General features: G+C 38.8%; 1 protein-coding gene across 15 annotated transcripts in view; it reads left to right on the forward strand.

Annotated features, from left to right (window-relative positions):
- Positions 1 to 25112, forward strand: part of LOC105832536 — a 161860-nt gene that overhangs the window by 118209 nt on the left and 18539 nt on the right. Inside the window, exons 1-3 of one of the 15 annotated variants that reach the window (XM_036283440.1) lie at positions 8082 to 8370; positions 8512 to 8542; positions 19787 to 23869. The exons of 1 other annotated variant lie outside the window; for it this stretch is intronic. The gene's annotated coding sequence lies outside the window, so the exon portion shown is untranslated. 13 more of the 15 variants (XM_028194621.2, XM_028194622.2, XM_036283446.1 and 10 more) reach the window with 13 other exon arrangements.

Raw genomic sequence — 25112 nt, forward strand, 5'->3', positions numbered from 1 at the left:
ATTGGGAAATTTTTTTTTATTCTAAAGCTTGAAGTTTCTACTTTAAAAAGCATTTGTCAGATTTTGTTCCTTTTCTTTTCCTTTTTTTTTTGGCATTTCTTTAAAAGTAAGAACGTGTTTTTTATTAAAAAATTTTCATACTTTGATGCGCTCCACGGGGTACAATGAATTTTTCTCATAAACTTTATAAGAATTATTGTAAAATATGAACTTTTCTCTACAAATTGAAAAAAATTGAAGCCTGTACAATTTTTTGGCGAAGTTACGACATATCAAAGTTACCTATGCATTTTAGTCTTATGCCTGTTACCGCCAGCATTAGCATCATCCGATGCGCACCATTACGTTAAGTTAGGGTATGATGGTTATACGGAAAAAATGGTCAATGGTTATAATTTCTCCAATAATTGCTAAATAATGTGTTCTCGTAATTATTTTTAATGCTAATCAGTATTTACTGTAGTTAATGTGCGTATACTATTCGAAATATCGATATTGTGGATGTCATATCACATTTTTACTTTTGACTGCCTGCAAAGTTTTTTACGTGTTTATTAGAAATTGCCATGAAAATTTTTGAAGACAAAACACATTCTTATTTTTGAAGAGATGCCAAAAAGGGAAAAAGAGAGGATCAAAATCTGACGAATGCTCTTTAAAGTAAAGACTTCAAGCTTTAAAATAAAAAAAAAAACTTTCCAATACGATAAGTTTTCGCGAAGTTACGATTATTTGAAGTTGAGTGAAATTTTAGTATAAATTTTTGTTGCGTTAATTTTGTTGCTCAGGATATATACAGGGTGTCTGGTATTTTTTTATGGGATGTTTATGAGCAGGTAGAGCGCACGAAACTGAACAGAAAAGTCCTTACCGTTTTTCCATTTTCGCAATAGTTAACAAGTTAGTGACTTGTAAAATTTTTTGTATTAGCCCGGCCTACCGGCAAATGCAAGCGTGCTGAGCGCCCGGCCGCGGCGGCCGCCCCTCCCCAGCGCTTGAACCTTGAGATTGCTAGGCGCACGGGGGGAGTTGTTACAACAAGCGACAATGGCTACGCACAAGCGACGCGTAACGCTAAATTCTCCATTTGAGTTATGATAGTTCCTTACGTTTTTTAATGAAAATAAAATGTTCTAACGACAAAAAGTATGTGTGTACGTGTACATGCATGTGTACAAAAAATATCAGTTTTAATGCTTAAAGAAGTGATTACTAAATTTATTTTTTTAATAAATAACAATTATTTTTAATAAAAAATATTTTTTTGATGATAGTCTTAAACGTCGTAAACGGTCATTATAAATTTTAAAAGAAGCTGTTATCATATGCTCGAAACAAAATTTATGCTTCTTCAAAAAACATTAGAAAATTTTATCGATTAAAATGGAAATGACAACCAAATAAAATGTTTGTTTCAACTTTATATTCTTAATTAAAAATTGAATAACTAGGATATTTATATTTTTAATAAAATTAATCCTTGTACATACATACGCGAGCTAAAGAATAATCACTTCGTGACAGGAAAATGATTATGCCTTAGTTCCGCGATTTTATATCACTATTACTATTTACGCTGATTACTATACACATACACGTAAAAAAATATGATTCTAGTTTAAAAAAAATCAATTATTTACTTTTAATTGTATTTTTTTAAATAATTATTTTATCTTTAATGACTGAAAAGAGTATTCTGTTGATAATAAACACCACACTTTACATAAAACAAATAATGTTTAACATTTTTGCGTATGTACACACACATACACACACACACACAAATTACAAACCAATTCTTGAATTAAGGAATAATCATTTTCCTGTCACAAAGTGATTATTCTTTAGCTCGTGTATGTATGTATCCCCCTCTCCACACACACACACACACACACACACACACACACACACACACACACACACACACACACACACACACACACACACACACACACACACACACACACACACACACACACACACATACACACACACATACACACACATTACAAACTAAAATTTTCTTAAATTAAATAAATATTGTTTATAAGTTTTCAAACATTTAATAAATTCATATATTCGTAAATTTATACGGAGAAAATTTTATAGTAAATTTATGTATGATTTTATTATTTATGATAGTAACCACGAATTGTAAGAAGAAATTTCAGAAAATTATATCATATAAGTAGTGTAAATATTGTCGTAATTTGATGAAAAACATAATAAAAATTTTTATAATTCCTCCTTGGCCCGCGTTTATTATTTACCATAGTAATTTTTACCATAAAGTTTTTTCCGTGTATTATAAATCTATCACAAGGATTAATTTTATTAAAAATATAAATATCTTAGTTATTTAATTTTTAATTAAGAATATAAAGTTGAAACAAATTTTATTTGCTTGTCATTTCTATTTTAATCGATAAAATTTTCTAATATTTTTTGAAGAAGCATAAATTTTGTTTCGAGCATATGATAACAACTTCTTTTAAAATTTATAATGACAGTTTACGGCGTTTAAGACTATCATCAAAAAAATATTTTTTATTAAAAATAATCGTTATTTATTAAAAAAATAAATTTAGTAATCACTTCTTTAAGCATTAGTACTGATATTTTTTGTACACATGTATGTACACGTACACATACTTTTTGTCGTTAAAAAATTTTATTTTCATTAAAAAAGGTAAGAAACTATCATAACTCGAAGGGAGAATTTAGCGTTATGCGTCGCTTGTGCGTAGTCATTGTCGCTTGTTGTAACAATTCCCCCGCGCGCCTAGCAATCTCAAGGTTCAAGCGCTGGGGAGGGGCAGCCGCCGCGGTCGGGCGCTCAGCGCGCTTGCATTTGCCGGTAGGCCGAGCTAATACAGAAAATTTTACAAGTCACTAACTTGTTAACTATTGCAAAAAGGGAAAAACGGTAAGGATCTTTCTGTTCAGTTTCATGCGCTCTACCTGCTCATAAAAATCCCATAAAAAAATACCAGACACCCTGTATATATATATATATATATATATATATATATATTAAGCATGAGAATTAAGCTCCTATTTTGTACCTTAAAATAGTAGTTGTTTACTTTAAAATTAAAAAGAAATTTTCGAGCAAAATTTTTTAAAACTTTACACAATTATAGTCAATAAGTTTAAAAGAGGTTTATTTGAGTGTTTACAATATCATAGGCAAGAAAAGATCTAATTGAGAGCGAAAATAAGAGTAAAATTTCAACTCGGGAAGAATCCAGGCACTTGCTAAGAGATCTTGGACGCATCATCTCTCATAATATAAATAGGTCATGTACATGGAAATAGTTTTCTGCGGTCCCTGTTTCTTCTCATTAATCGTGCTTATTTTGTTATTATAACAACAGGTAAATTTGTGTTACTCAGAATTAGTATTGTGTAATTTAACTCACTTGGATTTTCAGTTCTTTGTACAGATTTAAGCTTTCGATTTCTGTTCTCGCCGGAGAATCGAATTGATAGAGAGAGGGGGGGGGAGATAAAGAGTTTAAATCGTAGAAGGAGGAATGGCCATTATTCAGAAGTTATTATCCTTCATTCTTCCGCAACGCTTGCTAAACTTATTCGATCCAACCAACCGCCCTCTTATTTTCGCAAGTCTCTCCCGTTGAATTATCTCCTCGTAAATCAATTGCGTCCGGCACCATCGCTCATGTCGGTGCGCCGTTATTATTATCACGCGTGTCCACACGTCGAGCGTGCGCCGAAATTACTGGCCGGTGAATGAAGAGAACGCGGAAAGAATATAAATTGGGACTGGGCGCGAGAAAGAAGAAGACGAAGAGTAGAAGAAGGAGAGAAAGGAAGAAGGGGACAAAAGCCCGAGCCATTCTTAATTAACTAAAATACGCCGCAGGAATACTTTCCTGTCATTTTCTTTTTGTAAACTTTCATTAGAGTCCCGCTTGAGTTCGTTGCAGGTGTTACTCGGATAATTTCCGGCGTTTCGCATCGTTTGCGAGTGTCTTTAACCGCCTCCCTCTCCTTCTCTTTCTCTCTCTTTTCTCTCTTTTTCTTTCTTCTTCTTTCTTTGTCTTCTAGTGTTGCGAAAAAAAATTAATGAATTCGCGTATGTACAATGCGTGTTTTCAGACAAAATTGTTAAAAAAATTACTAAGACGCTTCCTTTCCTCTTCCGTTCGTTTCTGTCACGCAAGTTAATTTTTCTTCCACGGAATTTCTGTCTCTCGAAAGAGACGTGGAAAGAATTAAAGTGAACTGGATAGTGCTCGCGGTATGAGTGCGGCGCTTAGATCAAAAGTTATTTTCTTTCTACGTAACGTTTATATGAAATATCACGTTACAGTTTCTATCCACTTTTATTAGCGGCCCTGTTGGGAAAGATAAATGTATATGTTTAAAGATATAAATATTTATTCGCCCCGCGTCCGTTATTTCAGAGCGGCTTAAACTGACGAGTTAATAATGCACGTTATGCGCTATGGGTTTTCAATAATTCTTCCGTAATGGAAAATAATTAAAATCAACTGCCGCGCCAATAGCGTGTACAGCCTTTTGATGTCAATATGACGCTATTTTCTAGCCGCGGTTCGAAATATTTAACTCATCGGTGGCGTAGCATTCTGTCGCCCTTGTATCACCGAAATAATGTGTCGAATACACGTGACTTTTAATTGTAAGGAATATCAAATTTATATCGCATCTTTAGAAGCAGATATTAAATAGCGTGTTTACCATTTAATCGAGATAACGTTTTTGCCGTCTGCCCATCATGCCCAGATGTGATTAAATCATATTTTAATTAAAAAGTTAATTAAATGAAATAATCCCCTCTATATTAAACATGTTGTCGAAAAAATAATTATTTTTTCGACAACGTAACTTAAACGCTTGACGACACATAACAATAAACTTCTGGAAATCAGTTCCGAAACGTCCGAACGATTCAAACAGTTCGGAGCAGAAGAGTATAGGAGATTTGTATTTGATGCAGATGAAATATATATTTTTTATATATGTATACAGATAAAACTGATATGAAATATTCTCCATAATGAACTGTCGTTCATCGCTCGGTTCACACGCGAAACGGCGGCGGCGCGAGCATTGCATTAAACGCATGTACGATATAACGCACCATGCAGCCTCGCCTTCCGTCCCCCTTCGATTCACTTATTATCCGGAGTGATGCATTGCTTTTCTACAATGGGAACACATTCGCGGATTAGATCGTGCCGCGCCGCGCCGCGCCCTCGCCGGCCACGAATATAACACAATATGTACACTTCCATGTACGTTTCACACACGTTCGTGTCTCCATTCGCGAATACGATCGCAACAGAAGCATCGTCGTCGTCCCGCCGATTATTTCCCCGACGGCAGTCGCCAGCAGTCGCACAGCGGGCGCCAACGAGCGCGGCTCTGTGCCATTCCCGAATTCGGCACCCGCGCTCGATTTAAGCGCCGTATTCACGGCGCATCGCGGACTTACGTTAGTTTAGCAAGCGTCCGATGCGATCTTGCTCCGATATAACCAGACACGAACTTCACGAAACACGTTTCCGTGCGAAAGAACGTACAGAAGAACACACGTAGTGAAATAAGTATGTCGGGGGGTGTTTAGCGTTTGACATAGGAGTACGGCCGGTAACATTTCTTCCCTTGACTTACAAGTTTGTCAGTGCCGTCGTGTTGCAGTATGCATGGTGTATGCGCTTGTACTTTGAATTCATTACCTGTGTCGTACACGTGTCGTTCGCGCGAAGAATTGGCGCCGCATAGAATATATATTAGCGTGCGGAAGAGTTTCCTCCTTGAAACGCTTTTTACGACACGGCTCTTTTACGATGTCCGATTAATAATTCGTTTCACACATTTGCTCTAACTTTTTTTGTTCCGACACTGTCATTCTTTGCGCAAAGAAGCATCCATACGTGAAACGTCTTGTACGACGAATAAAAATGTGCGGTTGCATACTTGGAAACTTTTCTCATATTATAATATTTATAACTTAATGGCTGAAAAATTGAGTATTATTTAAACGCTTTCTCTTTTTAAGAGTTATTTAAGAGAGAGAGAGAGAGAGATTTAATTATGTACTTTTATATTTGTATTAATAATTTTGTAACATTGATTAGTTTTTACGGAAATATGTTTCTTTTGTGAGAATATGTTAACTTCTTGGTTCAACATTTTGTGTTCCGAAAGGAAAGCGACAAAGTTTTTCTTTTACCAAAACTCTTACATATCTTTCTGCTTTATCATACATAACGTTATCATAGTATTCAATTCAACCAATTCAAGCGCTTCTATCAGTGCAAAAGTGAACCATGTCTTACAGCTAGCTATAAAAAGAAAACGTTAGCAATATTGTAGAGAATAGAGAATCGACGGTACTATGATGTTTTGGATATTTTAAGTTTATTTATTTAAATACTAGTTAATTATTTAAATATTAATCTCGTTACCTTAACAATTCATAGAAGTTAATTGACAGAAAACCACCTAACTTTTACGTTATGATATATACTTTTGGATTTATGTCAATTAAAAGCCGTATAATGTGAATAAGAGCGCCAAAAGTTGGATCAATTAAAGCATCGAGGATTCAGGAGAAGTCCAAGAAGGAAGTTCTGACAAAATGATTTTTACGGAACGGAAAGTCGAATTACCGGGTCTGAATTACTTTACACTCACTTCGTAATTGGCTTTCAGTTGGAATCGCGTGACATTATATCCACGTTTTCGCCGACATTTCTGTCGTCGCGTCGTCGTCGTCGTGTCGACGGATATCTCTTGGATCGTATATTTTCTCTGTTTTCTTCGAAATCCATCAGCCCGCAGTATTTCACGATTTCGGGGCGGACGAAAATGGATGGAAAAATTGTCGGCTACCCCGAGTGAAATCACGAGGCTGCATCTGCACTTCGTCTCTCCTTTCGTGCCGTTTCGCTAACAATAACAACGCACTGACGATAATGTATTGCGTTACCCTAGTGATTATTTTCACTCGTGAACAAATTTTCGAGCGCCACCACGGTATAATCATGAAAAATTGTCACGTTATTTTACCCTTGTTCAGCACGTGAATTATATCACCGTATAGAATCTGTTATTGTGTAAACGAACACTTAAAAAAACAAAAAAAAAAGGTAAAATTAAAATGTTTGAATGTTAGCTTTGTTACATTTCATTTATATTCATTTGTACTTGATTTTTATTTTGTCTGTGCCTCAAATTAAAAAAAAAAAGAATCTGTATAATGTAAAAAAGATATAATAGAGAACGTATGAAACATAAAATTATATCTAGTACCGTATCTTATAGTTTAATAGTGTTTACAAAATTTGTTAAGTATCATTAAAAAAAAAATCATTTTCGAGACGGTCGAAATGAACTCTCGATAGAGTTCAGTTTTGCGCGTATTGACCTTGAGAGAAATCGAAGTCGAATTAGAAACATTGATAATTATAATTAAATTCCACCGGCTCCCGAATATTTCAATCATACTCGTATCACGAATCGAAAATATTGTCAAATTACTCAGACCCTTCGTCCCGTGTCGTATTTAATTATATCTGTACGGACAAAAATGTTAATTAAACGCAAACTTTCTTGCCCCGGTGGTGGCGAGAAAACGTAATTAAAATTTCGCCGACAAATCTCGCTGACGTTATTCGCGAAATATTTCCGCACGGTTTGCCTCCCTCCCCCCCCCCCTCTCTCCTCGCCAGGAGGTTCACGATTTCCGCGGATTTTTTTCCGAAGTTTCTCCCTCCCGTCGCGTATTTTCAATATTTTCCGCCGCGCGACGACGCGACGTCTCGGCCGATCTGCATTTCGAATCGACGCGCGTAAAAGATATCTCGAGTGAGATCGTAAAGGGGCAGCGTCAAGTTTTTCCGCGGTGAAATTGGGGACGTGTCTGCGGTGCGCGCGTCTCTCATCCGCGAGAATGTTCTCGCTCCTGATGCTCGCGCGCACATACACACACACACACACATCGACGCGGACTCGCTTTGCGCGAAAACACACGCGCGCAAAGCAATGTAGCGTATATACGTAGCGGAGACAGACGTATACACATGCGTATACACGTTGGCGCGGTGCATGTTGCAGCGCCGCGTATTCCACCGCCGCAGTTGCATTGCGAACGTCCGCGAAAGCGCACGCGAAGACGTCCGTCTGATCCGCGCGATCTCTCGGTGCTCGTGGGTGTTCATGGTTGAATTATATTTAGGCATCGCTAGCCCCGAGATTTGTTTATGCGGGGTATGCAGGGTGGAAAGTGTGCGAAAAGTTAATGTCTTCGTATTGAACTTGCGCCTTTGTTCGGAATTACTATTTTTTTCCGGAGCGGAAAAAGTTATTCGAGAAAACGTAATTTTATTTTGCAATCTCTTATTCCTTGTTTCGAAATATTTTTGTTCAATCGGTCCGCCAATCAGAGGTTATCCTTGCCTTTATCCAATTTCGAATTTTGTTTATCGTAATTTCTTATACTTATTTATGATTTTTAAGAACACGATGTGCCTTCATTCGCGCTTGATTGGTACGCATTTTTTCGATTCTTCTCGTGTGAATTTTCATTCTAAAAAAGACCGATTTTATGCCCGTCGAAGGATGTAATCCTACTACAATTTTATCCGTGTTGCGGAACACCTGGTATATCAATATCTTGGAACGGCCAATACCATGCTGCAGTCTGCGAGAGCACAAGGAAAGCAAATGTTGTGCACGCGGATACAGATATCGTTTCGAACAAGCCATAACTAAACGACGCCATTTCTTTTCGCTCCAAGATATTATTTATCGCTGAAGGTCTATCCGTGATTCCGAATTGCTCAGAATAATTCTCGAGTTAAATCTTTTAACCGCGTAACATAAAACCTTGTCCCGGTTTAAACGTTACAATGACAGATATTTAGCGCTCTCGAAATGTGTGACCGTATGAAAACTTTATTCCTATTGTACGGCAACATGTTGGTAAAATTAAGCAGCCGTGTCGAGCGCGAAATTCTGTAATCTGATCTGCAGCAGCTCTTCTTTATTCGCATAAAATATTTATGACAGATTACTTCAAAATTCTATTCTGAAATCCTGAGTCTGACAACCATGTTTAGCGTTGAATAAATACGAAAGCGCCAAATGCTCGTGTTTATTAATTATATATATATATTAAATTTGACAATAAATTGTTACAAAGTTATGTGTTATTTGTTAAAATTTAATTTTTAGGTATATATAATATATATTAAAAAATTAAATTTTCATATATAATACATAACGCCGTAACAATTTATTGTTAAAGATATATATATATATATCTGTTATTTGCTGAAAATATTAAACTTACTCGTAATAAAACTATATCGATTTCTTAGTAAAGATTTGCGTCACGTTGCTGTAGGGAATTTAATTCTACTTCTTCTCGATTGTAAAGATATTGATACTATCACTCGTATCATAATTAATTTCCGAGGTGCAATTTAATAGTAACTTTGCGATCAAACAACACGATTAAATTCGAGTAAATTGGACAAATTTCGTATCTCCCGCTTGATATGGAGGTACGATATTATTGTTATCCTGCCTCTTCCGGAGGTAGCGAGCGTTGATTTTCGGTTTTACATAAAGACATATTCTCTGCTGTCGAGATAACGATAATAATTTAACTACCATCTCGACGCGCTGCAAATGAAGTCAGGATGAGACTTGGATTACCTAACTTTGTGAACGTGGGAATCCCCTATGTCCTCCGTTCTCCTTCTGGCATTAACAAAAACGATAACGCGAACTCGACCTATCAAAGTTTAACACGAGGTATAGTGAGCATTACCTTTAAGGCGCGTCCATTACGCGCCGTTATACAGTATTTGTAATAAATAGATATATGATTGACACTTTATTTTTACTTACAATTGATAACGATGTAAAATAATAATAATATTTAGAATATATTTTACACGATTATTAAATTTATGAAATATAATCGCAGAGGTTGTTGTTTCTTTGTCAAAAGTATCTCTTTTTACGAAGTCAAGAAATTTCAACGACAAAACATGACGAGCAAATTGTTAGCTGAAAATGAGCGCATATGACCTAAGTAGAGATTAATACATTAAACAAACAATCACATTCCGACAACACTTAATGCCGAGTTAATTCCTATTAATCCCTCGATCTTGTACATTACATATACGATTCCCCAGCGGTTTATCCCTCGAAACAAATATGCGTCGGTGTTGGGTCGTACTTAAGACCAGACGGGAGAGAGAAAAAGAAGGGAGAACGAGAGAGAGAGAGAGAGAGAGAGAGAGAGAGAGAGAGAGACGCTTACATACATCTTCTAGATTTATCGGTAGTTAAGACTACATAAATTTTATTTAAAGTACTAGACAAATCAAATTGAGATATTACTATCTTCAATAATCCATTCTTATAAATAAAGATAAACGATTTCAAGAACAATTTTGATTATCTCTAAATTATCAGGCACACACTTTTAGTGTACATTAAGTATAATAATATGGACTTTTTTGTTTGATTATATGTTTCACGTGTCTGACGTTGAGTAGGGAAAAAAAAAGAAAAAGAACTTAATTTGGAGACCCGGTTTTTTAATATCTTTTAGCCGCGTGCTCGTAAATTATGAAATTACGAGCATTCGAAGTGTTGCGCTTGTAGCAGAATTCTGAAGATTACGTTAATGGGCCCCGACAAAAGAAAATTACATATCTAATATGATACTTTTAAATAACGTACACGGCGAAAGGATAATGGGGTGGCGGCTGTGCGATCGAATTAAGCCAAATTGCTGGAAACACACTGCTGTGGGTTTCGGCGGCTAGCAATTTCGTATTATAATACAAAAGTACAATGATTATCGGTTTGGCAGCGCTTTGTAATGCGTAAAAAAAAAAAAAATACATAGTGCGGCCGAAGCGACGACCTCGACAATTTAATTTAATATCTGATCGCGTAGATGCTATCTCACTGCATCCATTAAGAAACTTTCTTGCGCGCACCGCCGCAGTCTCGGCGGATTCCCTCCTCCGGCGTGTTCACAATTATTTCACGAAGATTTTCCTGCCCGAAAGGGAAGCGGGAAGGAAACGTAGAAACAGTACCGCAAACTGCGCGGGTTTAGGCGGGGGGGGGGGGGGGCGTTCTTGAATCTTGTATTAAACTAATTCTTAAATCTCAAAGAATATCAGAAGCCCTGGCGCGCCGGCTTCTCTCTCGCCAGCTTGATATTCTCCCCTCGGTTCATTCGAGAGCTCTTTTTTTTTTTTTTGTCTCTTTGTCGAGAGCCCGGAGTCTAAATCTGCTTTACGGAGTTTCGTAATGTCGCTCGGCGTGGGAGAGAAGAACTTTCGTGTATCAGGCGTGCAAGCCGCAACCTTTTGCCCTTCTGACCTCGGATTTCCGCGACGACGCCCGGGGAAAGCGCTTCCGCGTCACCCCGAAATCAGTCCCAACGTTTGTTAACACTCGGAACTTCCGTGCGGATGCAGATTGCGTCGTTTCATCCCCGAGGGAAAGATCGAGGTCCGGAATACTGCACGCGCGACCACGGTTATTAAACTTTGGGACTCCGCGCGCGAAAAAGAATTCAAACGGAGGAGGAACAATTAGGTTTTTTTCGTCCCGATCTCGATCTCAGCTCGATTCAGCCCTTCCTCGCCGATCAGACGGTTCCCAATATTGGTTATTCGATACGCCGAGCGGACTAAATATCTAACGATCCGAAGGAATATTCCAGATTAACCAGACGATCGCGTTGCACAGAGCGGGAGCGGGGAGGGAGGGGGGAAAGGGTGAGAACAGAGGGAGCGGAATATCAATTCGATTTCGCACGCGTATTTCTGCAGAATTTCCACGCCGAGACGCCTTCGTAAATAAACACGAGACGGTGTCGATCGCATCGAATCGATGTTGCTCCGTTCAGCTTCTCGTCGAGGTATACTATCTTATGACGGTCACGTGCGCCCTCGCTTTGTTCCTCCTCCTCCTCCTCCTCTTGTTCCTCTTCCGAGAGAGTGTGTGTGTGTCTCAATGAGACATACGAAGTCGAAAACGAGAGACGTCCTTCGGGGGAGTCGGGGAGAGAAGGACGAGAGATAGAGAGCATTCTACGGTTTCACGGGGCAAGTGGCCGCGGATGACGCGAGCATCGATATTGCGAGCTTAAAACGCCCCGGATCATGAACCGGCGAATTTAATCGGCAGTCGGCCACCGGCCGACCGACACCACCGACGTAATGCAAACGCGGGCGCGCCCGCGCTCTCCTCAATTAGCCCGCTTAATGCTCGCGCGCGCGCGCGCGAGAAAGCGGGCGGCGATAATTAGCGCGCGCGGTTTCACGCCTAAAGATGGATGTCCGCGGCGCGGCGTATCGATGGTTTCCAACCGCCGCCGCCGCCGCCGCCGGGAAAGTGACACGTATCAGATAGTATAGTCGCGATTTTTTATTCGCCTGGAACGAACGATCGGTCTGGCAGATTTGGCCGACGCACGCCGTTCTGTCGGAACGGACACTCTACGCGACGACATATTCGCGTCCGTTAAGCAAGAGTAGATCGTTATATTAAAGTGCCGCTCTCGCGAATATGCTTAGCGTAGCTGTATTATCGGAATATCGATATTCGGTGTTGTTAACGACCGCGCTCCGATATTATCGGAGCATCAAAAGTATCCCTCGAGGCAGGAGCGCACAAATCGCGTACCTACCGACAGGATTGACTCTATGATTCAATATCGACATTAATATTTTATAGAAGAGAGGATGGTATTCTTGATATTGAAAGTAAAATTCTCTTATGTATGAGCCTGATGCATATATAGACGTTACCTCGTGTTCCCTTGGCATCGATTGTATTTCAATATTCAATATGCTCCCCCCCCCCCCCGAAAGTTCGAGACATTTGATATTAAGACGCGATATTAAGTATACGAAGGCTTTTAGAATCCAGCAGCGAAGCGAATTAATTGGTCGCCGCGGGTCATCAAGATGCCGTCGAGAGTTAGGAGATTTTTTTCGCGGCAGATGCGAGAAGCGCGCGAAGAAAAGCAGCCTCTCCGGAGGGACTGTTATTGCTATTAATCTCAGTAATTGACGGTATGAAATCTTGAGCACTCCGAGAGGTGAGAAGCCGTGAAGTCGCGGAGCGTAAAACCGATGGCTTACGTGCCCACTTTTCCTCTCCCTCCGTTCTCAGCCGCGTGTTTCGGGGAAAGTCTCATTAAAATTTGTTTGAATTTTTCGTCCGTTTCTTCCCGAGAGGCAAATGAGAGAAGAACCTTGGTGCGGATGCCCTCGCTCTCGCGAATATACCTCGTAATGTTTCGCGCGATGCCACTCGCCGTCACGTATACGCGCGCGTTCAAGCGTCCGCGATTCATTTCGTCGCCGGGCGCGGATATTTCTTCAGTTCGTCAGCCGCGCCCTCGTTCTCCTCTCCTCCCCCCTCTCCCCTTCCACCCCGTAAGAATTTTCAAGTTTGAAGCACGCGGTACGTGCTTCTCATAGCGATCACGGCGTACTTGTACGTTCGCTTCGCACACGTGAGATTCATTGTTCCCCGAGTGCGAGCGTGAGATTTGTAAAGGGGTGCGTTATATTCTGCATAAAAGTGCGCGAAATTATTCAATGTCGAAATCCTCAGCCGCCACACGTCTCCCGACCCCCGGCAACGCCCGCGTGTGTTACCCGCGAAAAATGTTTCATTTGCATATCCCTTGTTAGCTCACTTGATAACGCATGACGGAGAAAAATATTTCCTTTTTACACACGATATCTTCATGATCTCCTAGCGAGATTGCCAGATTGCGTTATACGAGTTTCACTACATTTCCGTTTATGTAAAGTGCCGAAGTAGACATTATGCAGTTAGCTTTATCAGCTGTTAGCAGTAAGTATATAAGAAGAAACGCTTTTCGCGTTTGATGTCAGAAAGGAACTTGTTTGATCAGGGCAATTTTTCTCCTTTGAAAAGAAAAATTTCTTAACCGAGAAACGAAAGAAGGAAAAACGATTCTGTTTTTTTTTTTTAATTTATATATTACTGATTAAGAAAGAATTCTGCATAAAAAATAACAAATAAAAAATAATTACACATTTCAAATTTTTTCGTATTTGTTTCAATAAAGATTTGCTTCATTCAAAGTCTCATAATTTTGAAACGATATTTAACGGTATTAAATACCTTCAATTAAATACCCTTCCGTTTGCTCTTCGATCTTGTAGTTGCACGAAAGTTTGTGTGCCATTGCGTTGCGCATTCTTGATGCACGCGTAAAAGAATTGCACGCATCGAACAAGTGGGAGGGATGATCGTAATTGCCATTTATGTCGCCGTAAGGAAGTACACGGTCCTTTGTTCTCGTTCCCCAACGACGCTTCCGCGGAATCATCCCGCCGACCAGCCGCTTTTACAAGCTTTACAGATTCGAATTTCCGACCGACAAAGGAACGTTTTACTGACGCATTTAACCTATTTCTGGGTCGAGACGGTATTTCCAACGTTCAAGCTTTTCTAGGACGCAGAGTCGGTTGACTGTCTTATCCGAGTGCGGTTTCATGCTCTCGTGCTAACGAGATGAATGTGTTCAAAAGCGCGAATGCCCGAGGCGAATGCAATTCCTAGTTTGAAAAATGGGGGAGGCGAAAAATACGTATATCGTACGTGCCGCATTTGACATCGCTTTCATCGCTTCGTCCTTTTTTTTTTCCTTTTTGAAAACATCCAATTTTCACTCGTAAATCCGGGAATTGAATTTCCGCCGAAAAACCGCGCGGTCCTAATTATGAATTATAACGCTCGCGTGACTCGCTCGAATCATTGTTTTTAATATTCGTGCGATACACACACAGTGACTTTTCATATGGGGGATGTACCGTGCCGGCCTGTACCATCATACACACGCATATCCATAATTAATTTGTCAATAATATCTCATTCGACCGTGCGTACACATGCGCGTCCGGTATGGCTGAAAATTTGCTGCAAACATGTGTACTGCTATTATTTAAAAAAAAACACGAAAATTTAATTTCGTCACCGATACAAAAAAAAAACACTAAAGTTCTTACGGAAAATTATTCTGTCTGTACATCCAGTTAATTATCAGCTTTAACGCCGGAAAAATCTTTTCATATGGAACACAGCTTTTCGCGAAGCGATCGAATCGGACGTCCTCGGTTTGGATAATTAGAAATTCATATGCACTGTGTCTGCGTCTTTGTGGTACACAGTTCGTACAGCCCCGACACGCGCAAATCCAATTTTCTTATAAATCCGAAAATTAAATTTCCGTCGAAAAACCGCGATCCTATACGGAGGAAATTTTGTAATAAAAATTACTATGGTAAATAGTAAACGCAGACCAAATGAGAAATTATAAAAATTTTTACTATGTTTTTTATCAAATTACCATGGTATTTACAATACTTATGATATAATTCTCTGAAATTTCTGGTCAGTAGCTACAGAGAGAGAAAGATTTTTTTTAATTTAATGAACAGTTTTGTTCGGCTATTTCAAACGAATTTATTTAGACTATTTTATATATTTCTTTGGAATAGTCGAACAAAACTGTTTATTAAATTCAAAGAAATCTTTCTCTATGTGTATTATCGTACATAGTAATTTTTACTAAAAAATGTTCTCCGTGTAATTATAACGCTTGTACGGTTCGCTCGATAAATTATTGTTTTTAATATTCGTACACACACACACACACACACACACGCGCGCGCTATCAATAAAAAAAATCGCATAAAAATCGATTATTTCGTAGCAAAAGTAATATAAATTTTATTCAAAATTGATTTCTCGAAAGAACTATCTATCACTATTGTGAGTACGCGTAACAAGGTTACGTAAACGCCTCGCTGCGCGTTCATATCGTTAACAGAAGTAGAAATCCCATATACATCCTGAGCCCACGCGGCTCGCGATTCCTCGGCGACACGCAATTGAATCGTATTTTATGCACTCGCTCCCTGTTCCGTCGCTCGCCTTGCGTAAAATTAATCGCCCTCTGTCGTCCTACGGCGGCTCGCTGCGCTTTTTACGATATTCACGGAGGAAAATGGGAAAAACAACAACAATGATCGCGGGCGGCGACGTGGGAGGGAGGAAAAAAAGGTGAATAAAATACTGTTTCTAGACGATAAGGATAAAAATGGACCGACCGCTCGTGGTACAACAGAGATTAATTACCAGATCCTGAGAGCTCTTACCGAGCAACGTCGAGGTTGCGTAATGAAGGAATCAGGGTGTATTTCCATCAGGCTTGTTTAATTCTCAAGAATATAAATGACTTTGATGCGCGAATAATGAGGTACAATATACAGCACGCTCGGAGATGAAAGAAAATAAGTTTAACGGCGGGTATTCTCGTCAGCTTCGCTGTCAAATTTTTCTTCGGTAAATTTCAGGGAGGGACAAATAACGAAATTTCATTATTCAATTAAAATTGCGATCTTCGTTATCGATCTCTTTGTAATGCGCGTGAACGATTTAAAAAAAAATGTATTTTAATTCGAAAAATCTGATACTAACAAAGAACCTGTCTTTGCAATTAAGGTTAAAGATTAATTAAATTACGCGATAATTAACTATGTTTACAACCTTTTCAACGAATGTTTGTTTAATTGATTGCTTCGTTTATTCTACGTGATACTGATGAAATGGTGAAAATTTGCATGGGGTACAACTGTTCGTTTTTATACAGGCGAATAAAATCGTACTTTTAATCCACGGTACGCAACACTTCAGATTAATCCACTGCGATCACTATTAACATTTCGAAGTATTTTATATGCCCGACGAACCGTGATGATAATCTGTCGGGTGGTGTCGCGTATGTAAAGTTGTAAAACGTACCCTCGTTATCGTGCGGCGATACAAATCATTCGTTCCGGTGTAGCCGCGAACTCTCTTTCTCTCTTCCGTTTTGATTTTGTTGGGTGCAAGGTCGCAAAATCGTATACATACATGTGTGCGTTCGTATCCACGCGCACACACGCACAACCGCTAGGAATGGGATCAAATCAATTAAAATTCATCATTTACGGAGAATGCAAGTTTTTTGTCCCAAGGCGGTGCTTCTCTTGAATTTATTATCGCATCTAACTTTTCGAATCTCTGCCTCCGCGAGGAAACGATGCTTATAGTTTCTAATTTTTTGTGTTCAGAGGCAATACGCATCTCTCTCTCTCTCTCTCTCTCTCTCTCTCTCTCTCTCTCTCTCTCTCTCTCAAAATGTTGATATATATGTATATGTTTTTGTCAAAGAAGTATTGAAAAATCCATTTAAAGAAAAAGAAAAGATAAAAAATGGGTTTTTATAAAAATTATTCTAATTTCTCAACAAATGTATGAAGCAAAGTTAGAAATTCAAACGCCATTTTAATGGGGAGTAAATACACTTCAAAGCACGCATTTTAACATTCTTTTCAAAAAGTAATATATTTATCTGAAAAAATAAATGTTGCAAATTTTCAAAAAGTGATAAATGGGGAAAGCAATTAAGAAACTAATAAAATTCACATTTAAATTATATTTTAATGAACTTTTTGTGTTCACAAATAATAGACAAAACTTATCAACAAAACAAACGGTACGAAAGAAGAATTAACTTATGAAAAAAATTTAAAAGCTTAGTCTGGTACCGAAAAGAGAAAGAGGATATCTTATTTTCTAAATAAAATAAGAATGAGATTGTACGAACCTTTTTCCTACTCAAAGCGTGTAAGCAAATCCCTTTATTTTATTCACGTTTACATAAAAAGAAATTTACTAACCATACAATTTTTAAAAAGCAAAAGCAGCACCCCGCGTCAAATTCTTTTTTTTTGTACTACTTCTTACTTACGAGGTATTGTACATTTTCATACGCAGATCGACTACCAAAAAGTCGAACTGAATTATATTGGCCCGTGCCGAAAATCTACCTAGCTACTTCAGCAGCGTAATTTAAATTTTGTTTGGGGTGTTAAAAATCCCGCATTTGTCTTCTAGGGTTCAATTTCAGCAAAATATAATTTTATTTTAACATTATAATGGTTATCCAAAAAACACAATACAATAGTTTTTATAATGATAGTTAAAAGAGTCTAAAGATACTGTCTTGAAGATACTGTCATTTTCTACCCCTTCGACATTTTCTTCCCCTTAGCATATGAGAATGATTGAGAGAGAATAATGAGAATGTACTATCTTTCTTGATAAAACTATACAAAATTCAACATTTAATATTTCGAAAATAAAGATGTTCTCTGAAAACAAGAATATTCTTTTTCTTGTATATCAAGAAGCTATTTTTTTTGAGATTGGGTCCCGTACCTTTTATTATATCGAGATCGCGCCTTCAATTTGATGATAATGGTTTTACAATTGCAATTTTCCCTCGACGACGTGGCGTGTGGAAACTGCTTGCGAAGGACTTGAACCCATCTCTATCTGTCTGGTCGCAATTGCGCGCGCGCATACACATACCTACGTTCATCGATGGCACGTGCTCGGTCTCCAGAAGCATGTGCATGCCGCTGCCGCGCGAATTCCGCTCGCAGTTGCATTTTGCGCGTTCGTGCAAACGGGTGGGGTCGGCGCTCGCTCGCCGCTCGCTCGGGTTATTGTTAAAATCGGCCTTCCGTTCCTGCCCTCGTCCTTGCGTTTGTCGAATTTACGGCCGTAATACGCGCGATAAAAATTATTCGCGCGTCCGCCTTGCCTCGGAAAGTGGTGTGAATGCAATTTCGAAAATTCGGTTAAACTCAACGTCAATATTCGTTTGCATCTCATTGAGTTGCGCTGTACTTGAGGAGAGAGACCCGCCTAGAGAGCCCGTGCTTCCACGGACAGAATAAGCTGTGCTCGTTTCTTTCGAAAAAAAAAAAAAAAATCTGAGAAATATCGCGCACGGATCTACACGGCGAGCGAACTTTATCATTTTACATTTTCGTTAACGTTTTTTTATTATTATTTTTATTTTCTGGGAAAAATGGTTTTTCCAAAATACGGTTGTAACTCACTTTGGGATTAATCCCACAGTAGGTTTACGGATAATCCAAGTTACTTCGTTACTTAATCGTGAACGTATTTTGAGAAAACTATTTTTCCCAGAGATAGTGAAACGGTGCGCTTTTTTCAGATTATTATTGTGTACATGTGAAAAATCATATATATTATTTAAAAGTTCCTTTCGCAAAAAATCTTCAACTAAGCTATGGGGTACAATTTCGGTATCGTTTATCTTTTGTGATACATCTTTTTTGATGAATCATTGAGACTTTTGTCGCCGGAAAACACTCTCAGTCTAGAAACAAGGTAAAATATTAAGCGTCAAGGAAACATCTATTCTCCTTTCTACGGAAAAGATTTGCTGGCGGACTTTTGCGTACGCATTTTTTCCTCGAGTCGCCGCGGCGCACCCTCCCCAGAGATATCACGTGCGCGTAGAGAAACGTGGAGAAAAGAATAAATTCTCTCAAGCAGTGCTCGCGAATTTTTCTATCCCACGACGGGAGTTTGCAGTACGGTCTGAATCCACTCATATTAACGTGCCATAAATATGCTAACACGTTATAAATATTCAAAGCGTGTCCATAACAGATACAATATGGCTAATACAGTACGGGGAAATGTGTACTTTGGGAAATTCCCGGTGCGTGCTAATCATGGTTGTCGACGGCAAAGAGAAAAAAAAAAAAGATACATCCGCGGAAAGCTGCTGAGATCGGCGATTTCTCTGTCTGATCGTCGGTTCTCTTTGTTACCTCAATAGAAGGGTTTGTTATGCAAATTGCGGGCGATCGAATCGCGGGGATGTACAAGTTTCGGAAGACTGTCGCAGACTATCCTCATAAAACATGCATTATGAAAGAGACGATCGATGACGTCGTGAATGTTGCAAACGGGACAAAAGTGCTTTTGATCGATACGTTCATAAATTATTTCCACGTGCCTTCGGGCGGCCCGCCATGGCGGAAATTTTCGGAAACGTCGCCGAGCAGGAGAGAAAGGCATCGTCCCCGCAGAATGCAGAACAGATGAGTACACCTTTGATAGATTAGTATACGAATTAGAGATTCGATAATAAGCGACAATAATAACGTAATCTTTTGAAGATGTAACGTGTGATACGGTTGGCTCGTGCACTCGCTTTCTGAGCATACGAAGATGTTCATACGAGAAATCGTTAGTACGTATGTAGATACGTGTGGCAGAGAGGAGTAGCAATACGAGAATGATTATGACGAATGGTTTCTTGCATGACTAATCTTTTTGTTTCATAGTAATCTTCAAATTGTTTTTCGATATACATTGAATGTCATATGTTGAAGATATCGATATATTCCGCGAAAGAAATATTTATGACTTCTCCCTCTGTTTTTACGAGCAGTTTGGATGTTTATTTCTGGAAAAAAGAGTATAAAATGATAAAATTAGTGAATTATACAGTAAATCATTCACCGTAATTCGTCTTCGGTAATACTCCTCTCGTGATTGCATTCAGAAATGTCACTAATAATGACTTTGTTGCGTAGAATACAAAATGTAAATTATGAAAGCCTACAAAAGTCTGATCTTATATATACGTCACATTTTCGGAAGATATTCGAGTAAGTGTAAACGAAGATGTTTATCTTTGATTATTATTATATATTATAATAATGGGCTTTTAACATTTATTATTTGGCACAGCTACGTAGCTGTATAATGAAATTACAAATTAACTCTTTGATGATCGACGGTCAACGCAAAACATATCGCTAATTTTTTTACTAATTTTTTGATTGGACGATTTTGTGAGTAATGTTTTAATGAATAGTCTATGTTACACTTCCCCTTTTATTGTAGATATAATTATCCAGAAACTGGAAAATGAATATAATTCGATAATGTTAATAAATTTATGCATTGTTGTTTCATCTTTCATTTTTCATAAGTAAATTATAAAAGTCTGTAAAAAGATATAAATTATATACATATTTTATTAATGAAGTAATTGATGAAAATATTTTATACAAAAATTGACGTGAAAATTTTACAAGGTGAAACTTCTTTGTGCGTATTGTATATAGATATGTGTGCGCGTTTGTGTGTAATAGAAATTTTATCAGATGAAATGAATATCGTGCCTTTTCCTGAGAAAATTTACTAAAGAGATCGTTCGCCCCGATATTTTTCGCTCTAATTTTACTTCACGGCGAAATCTCAGTGGATAATCATAATTTTAGCGTGCTGACTATTATCTTTTTTTTTTCTGCTTCGTTAGTCGCTAATTAAGCGTTGGCCCGGCATGCAAAATAGCGCCACAATACATTCCACGATCTCTCGTCGCGGTACGAACGCGAATATGCATCTCACGCCACGCCTGTTTTGTGGCGCGCGGACGCTACAACAAAGGAGAGTGTAAATGGGAACTTACGAGCGACGGTGGGCTGATTTATTGCCGAATTGACTATTCATCTCCTTCACCAGAAACCTCCGGTGCAAGAAGTCACGCGGTCATTAGCCTGCGCCCGGTGCAGGAACCCCGTCGTCCGAGTTAAAAGAATGAGAAAGAAAGAAAGAAAGAAAAAGAAAAGAACAGAAAGGTTGCTCCCGTCGGTCGTCAAAGAGTTAGCGGTGAATTCGCAATCTGGAGGATCCAAGGAGTCCGATCCAGCTGGACTCCTTTCTCATTCAAGCCGTATTAGAATCGTACTTGGAACGGAGCTTGAAAATCCCGGGGTGAAATTAATACTAAGCAGGCCTGGGTGTTGGTGATTCTATTTGCGAAAAGTGTGTCTTATATTGTGTGCATGAAAAAGAAAATGAAATGAATCCTCCTTGAACAGTAAAATATCTTAAATATTTTTTATGACATCTGATTCATATATTGCTCGAGGGCTAATAAATATTTCAGAATATATTATCGTTTAAAATATGAGCGTAGCCAGAAAAAAAGAAGAAATGCTAAATGCACATATTTTATCTTTGTAATTTTACGCTTTTTATTACTAATACGTAGATGAAGAATAAAGTACAATATTGCATATTTAATATATTTACACATATGTACACACATTTCGAGTCTATGTGGCATGTTTTATTTAATTTATAATGCGAAAATTTTCATTGCTCTAGACTTGATACTTTTCCAACAAATTTGGTTTTTTAAAGATAATAACGCTCCACAAACAATTTTCAGGAATTGATAATATCCCGTATATGTATATTTATTTGCAAAACAAATTTAAAAAATAGATCTTTTATTATATAAACATGAGTTCTTTTTAATGTGAAATTATTTTTGATTCATTAACAACATATAATGTTAAAGCAATTAAATTAAAAACTTAATACCCGACTACGTTTCCCCTGATTACCAAAATAATTGCTTTGATTTTAATAATTCTCTGATGCATAATTTTTGCTGAGTCTAAAAATCACGTGTTTTACATAATTTGATCTGAAATTGACTAGAGTATAATAAGTAGTATTCAAGCGATACTTGAAAGCTTTAGAAAATTTACTATATCGAGAGTGCATCAGAGGGTTAAAGAAGTGCATCTCACTCGCCGAAATTCCTCTCGACGAGCACTGACGCGCGCGTTCCGCAGGGGGAGCATAAACCAACCGTCGAACGTGAAAAACGAGTTACGGGGATGAGAGAACGGCCGTACAAAAGGGATTAATTAGCACTAGGCCGTGGATACGGATCATCGCATACGCGTCGCGAGTGTCGGCGCGAGTCATCGATTGACGACCGTAAAAGCGAACGGCACTTGGCACGGGAATCTCTCGATGTTTAATTCTCGTTATCTGTCCTTTCATCTGCTCCCGTTTCATGCCTCGTTCCTGTCTCTTTGCTTTTCATTTCTGCGGCCAGCGATCGCATTAACTGCCGGCTCAGCGGCGGATTTAAGCTCGAACCCGTGAGGCGTGTAACCACGACGGTACCCGTCCGCTTAAAATAACATGTCTATCTTTCTCGATTACGGAACGATAGAATTAAAGAAACTCTGAAACAAACGAGATCATATCTGAAAAATGGTTCGGCCACAAAACGCGAGCTTTGGTTTAATAAAAACACGACGTATCACTTACCCAAATTGTTATATACTCTCTCTCTCTCTCTCTCTCTCTCTCTTTAGAATATTTATTTTGAAAATAGACATTATGCAGGTGTTATGTTGAAACGATACATTTCAACCACCATGCTTGTCTCTGAATAAAATCCGTTGCTTTTGCTACGCGAGTAAATCGAGCCCCGAACAGTTTATTCGAGTACCCGCGTACAAGAGGACGTCGTTAGAGTTTTCGGATTCGACGATGCTTACTTAGATAGGGGAAGGGGGTGCATAAATCCGCCGCTGATTTCGCGAAACCTGTCCTCGCGATTGTGTGTAATATTGCTCGTGCACACACTGTCATGCGCGGACGCGCAATAAAGAACCAAGAAATCCCGGGGTCCTCCTTTCGCCGCGACAAATTTTTACCCTCCCCCGCGTTGAATCACGCGCGATCGTGCTTCGTCGTATTGAAGGAGAAACATCTCGGCGCGAGATTACTACCACTCGCGCGCGCGCGAGACCCTTTGTGAACGAAAGAAATCGTCGTCGTCGTCGTCGACGCATCCTCCTCCCGCGCCGTGGTGAGGCCGAGGTCGACGCGCTCTCTGATATAATAAATGATGTTTTATCTGTCGTGCGATGCCCGGCGGATATATATAGCGTAGCCCGACGCAGGCAGGGAAGAGGAGGGGAGAGAATTGTAATGCGACGAGGCGTCAATCTGCTTTTTCGTTCGCGCAGGGTGCGACAAATCATGTCGAGGCCGCACCACGTCTCTCGCCGCTCTAACACGAGCACAGAAGAAGGTAAATCCCCGCGGTACGATCGCGCGAATCGTTCTACGCGTGCAATTCACACGTGTACCACGTGGGGGGAAAGCATTTCCCCCCCCCCTCCCCGCGCTGAATGGAATCTTTGTGGGTACGTCACTCGGATTACATGCTTTCACGTCTCTTTTGTTATCAATATTTCTTCAGGCCTATTGTAATCTTCAGCGTTACATATATTAGCTTGAACTTGTCGTAAATTAATGTAAATTAACTGTAGGAGACAAAACTGAATTTGGTTTATACCTTCAAAGACAAAAGCGGGATGAAACGTCACCTCAAACTTCTCGAGTGCCTCAATCTTCTCTATCAGCAGTAAATTAACAATTAATTAGTGCATTTTCAATTTTTTTTTTATGAAGAAAACGATGATGTATATAAATGATGTTTTTTTTATCAGAGAAGTATTGAAAATGAGCGTAGTTTGAATTTTTTGTTTGGGGTGAAATACATCCCGCATTTGTCTCCTCTAGTTCTCGTCTTGTCTTAAGAAGTAATCCGAAGTGAAATCTACTCAAAATGAAGCGAGCAATAAGACTGCTTATTTGTCGCGTGCCATGGAGATTGATACGATTTATTGGCCGTAATACGATTTATTAATGAACCGTTAATAGCGTTCCTATTAAAAAGAAAATGACCCTCCACAATGATCAAAGATTCCATAAATGCAGCTTGTGCGTGTGTGTACGTGTAACATACCCGACCGAACGTTCTGTATCGTAATCATATTACGATCACGATATAGCAAGCAGGTCCGGGCTTGGAGATTGAATCGGATTACAGATGAAAGCAGAGAAAGTTGAACGATCGGGTATAGGAGTGACGGTCTTCTGTTAACCGGAAGATTTTGTGCACGGATAAATTATTAAATAAATTGTGATGAAAAAGGTTCGACCAAACGTAAGACTTTGATCTAAAATCCGATTCAATTTCATTGTATACAAAGCAAACGAAAATAACGCAAATGCAATAAAGTCTCTCGATGATGAATCTATCCAAAAGACATATGCGTTCTAATATTATTATTATTATTATTATTATTATTATTATTATTATTATTATTATTATTATTATCAATGAGGATATCACTGCCTGCAGAGATACTTACCTACTCTTCCGAGATATATGTAGTCGAATATGGTCGAGTGTCCTTTTTGCGATCGTTGAGCGATATCGACAGGCGATCCTATTGGAACTTACGAGCAATGGCTCGACTCAATAA

This window comes from Monomorium pharaonis, chromosome 2 (genome assembly GCF_013373865.1).
Source record: "Monomorium pharaonis isolate MP-MQ-018 chromosome 2, ASM1337386v2, whole genome shotgun sequence".
NCBI classification, from domain to species: domain Eukaryota; kingdom Metazoa; phylum Arthropoda; class Insecta; order Hymenoptera; family Formicidae; genus Monomorium; species Monomorium pharaonis.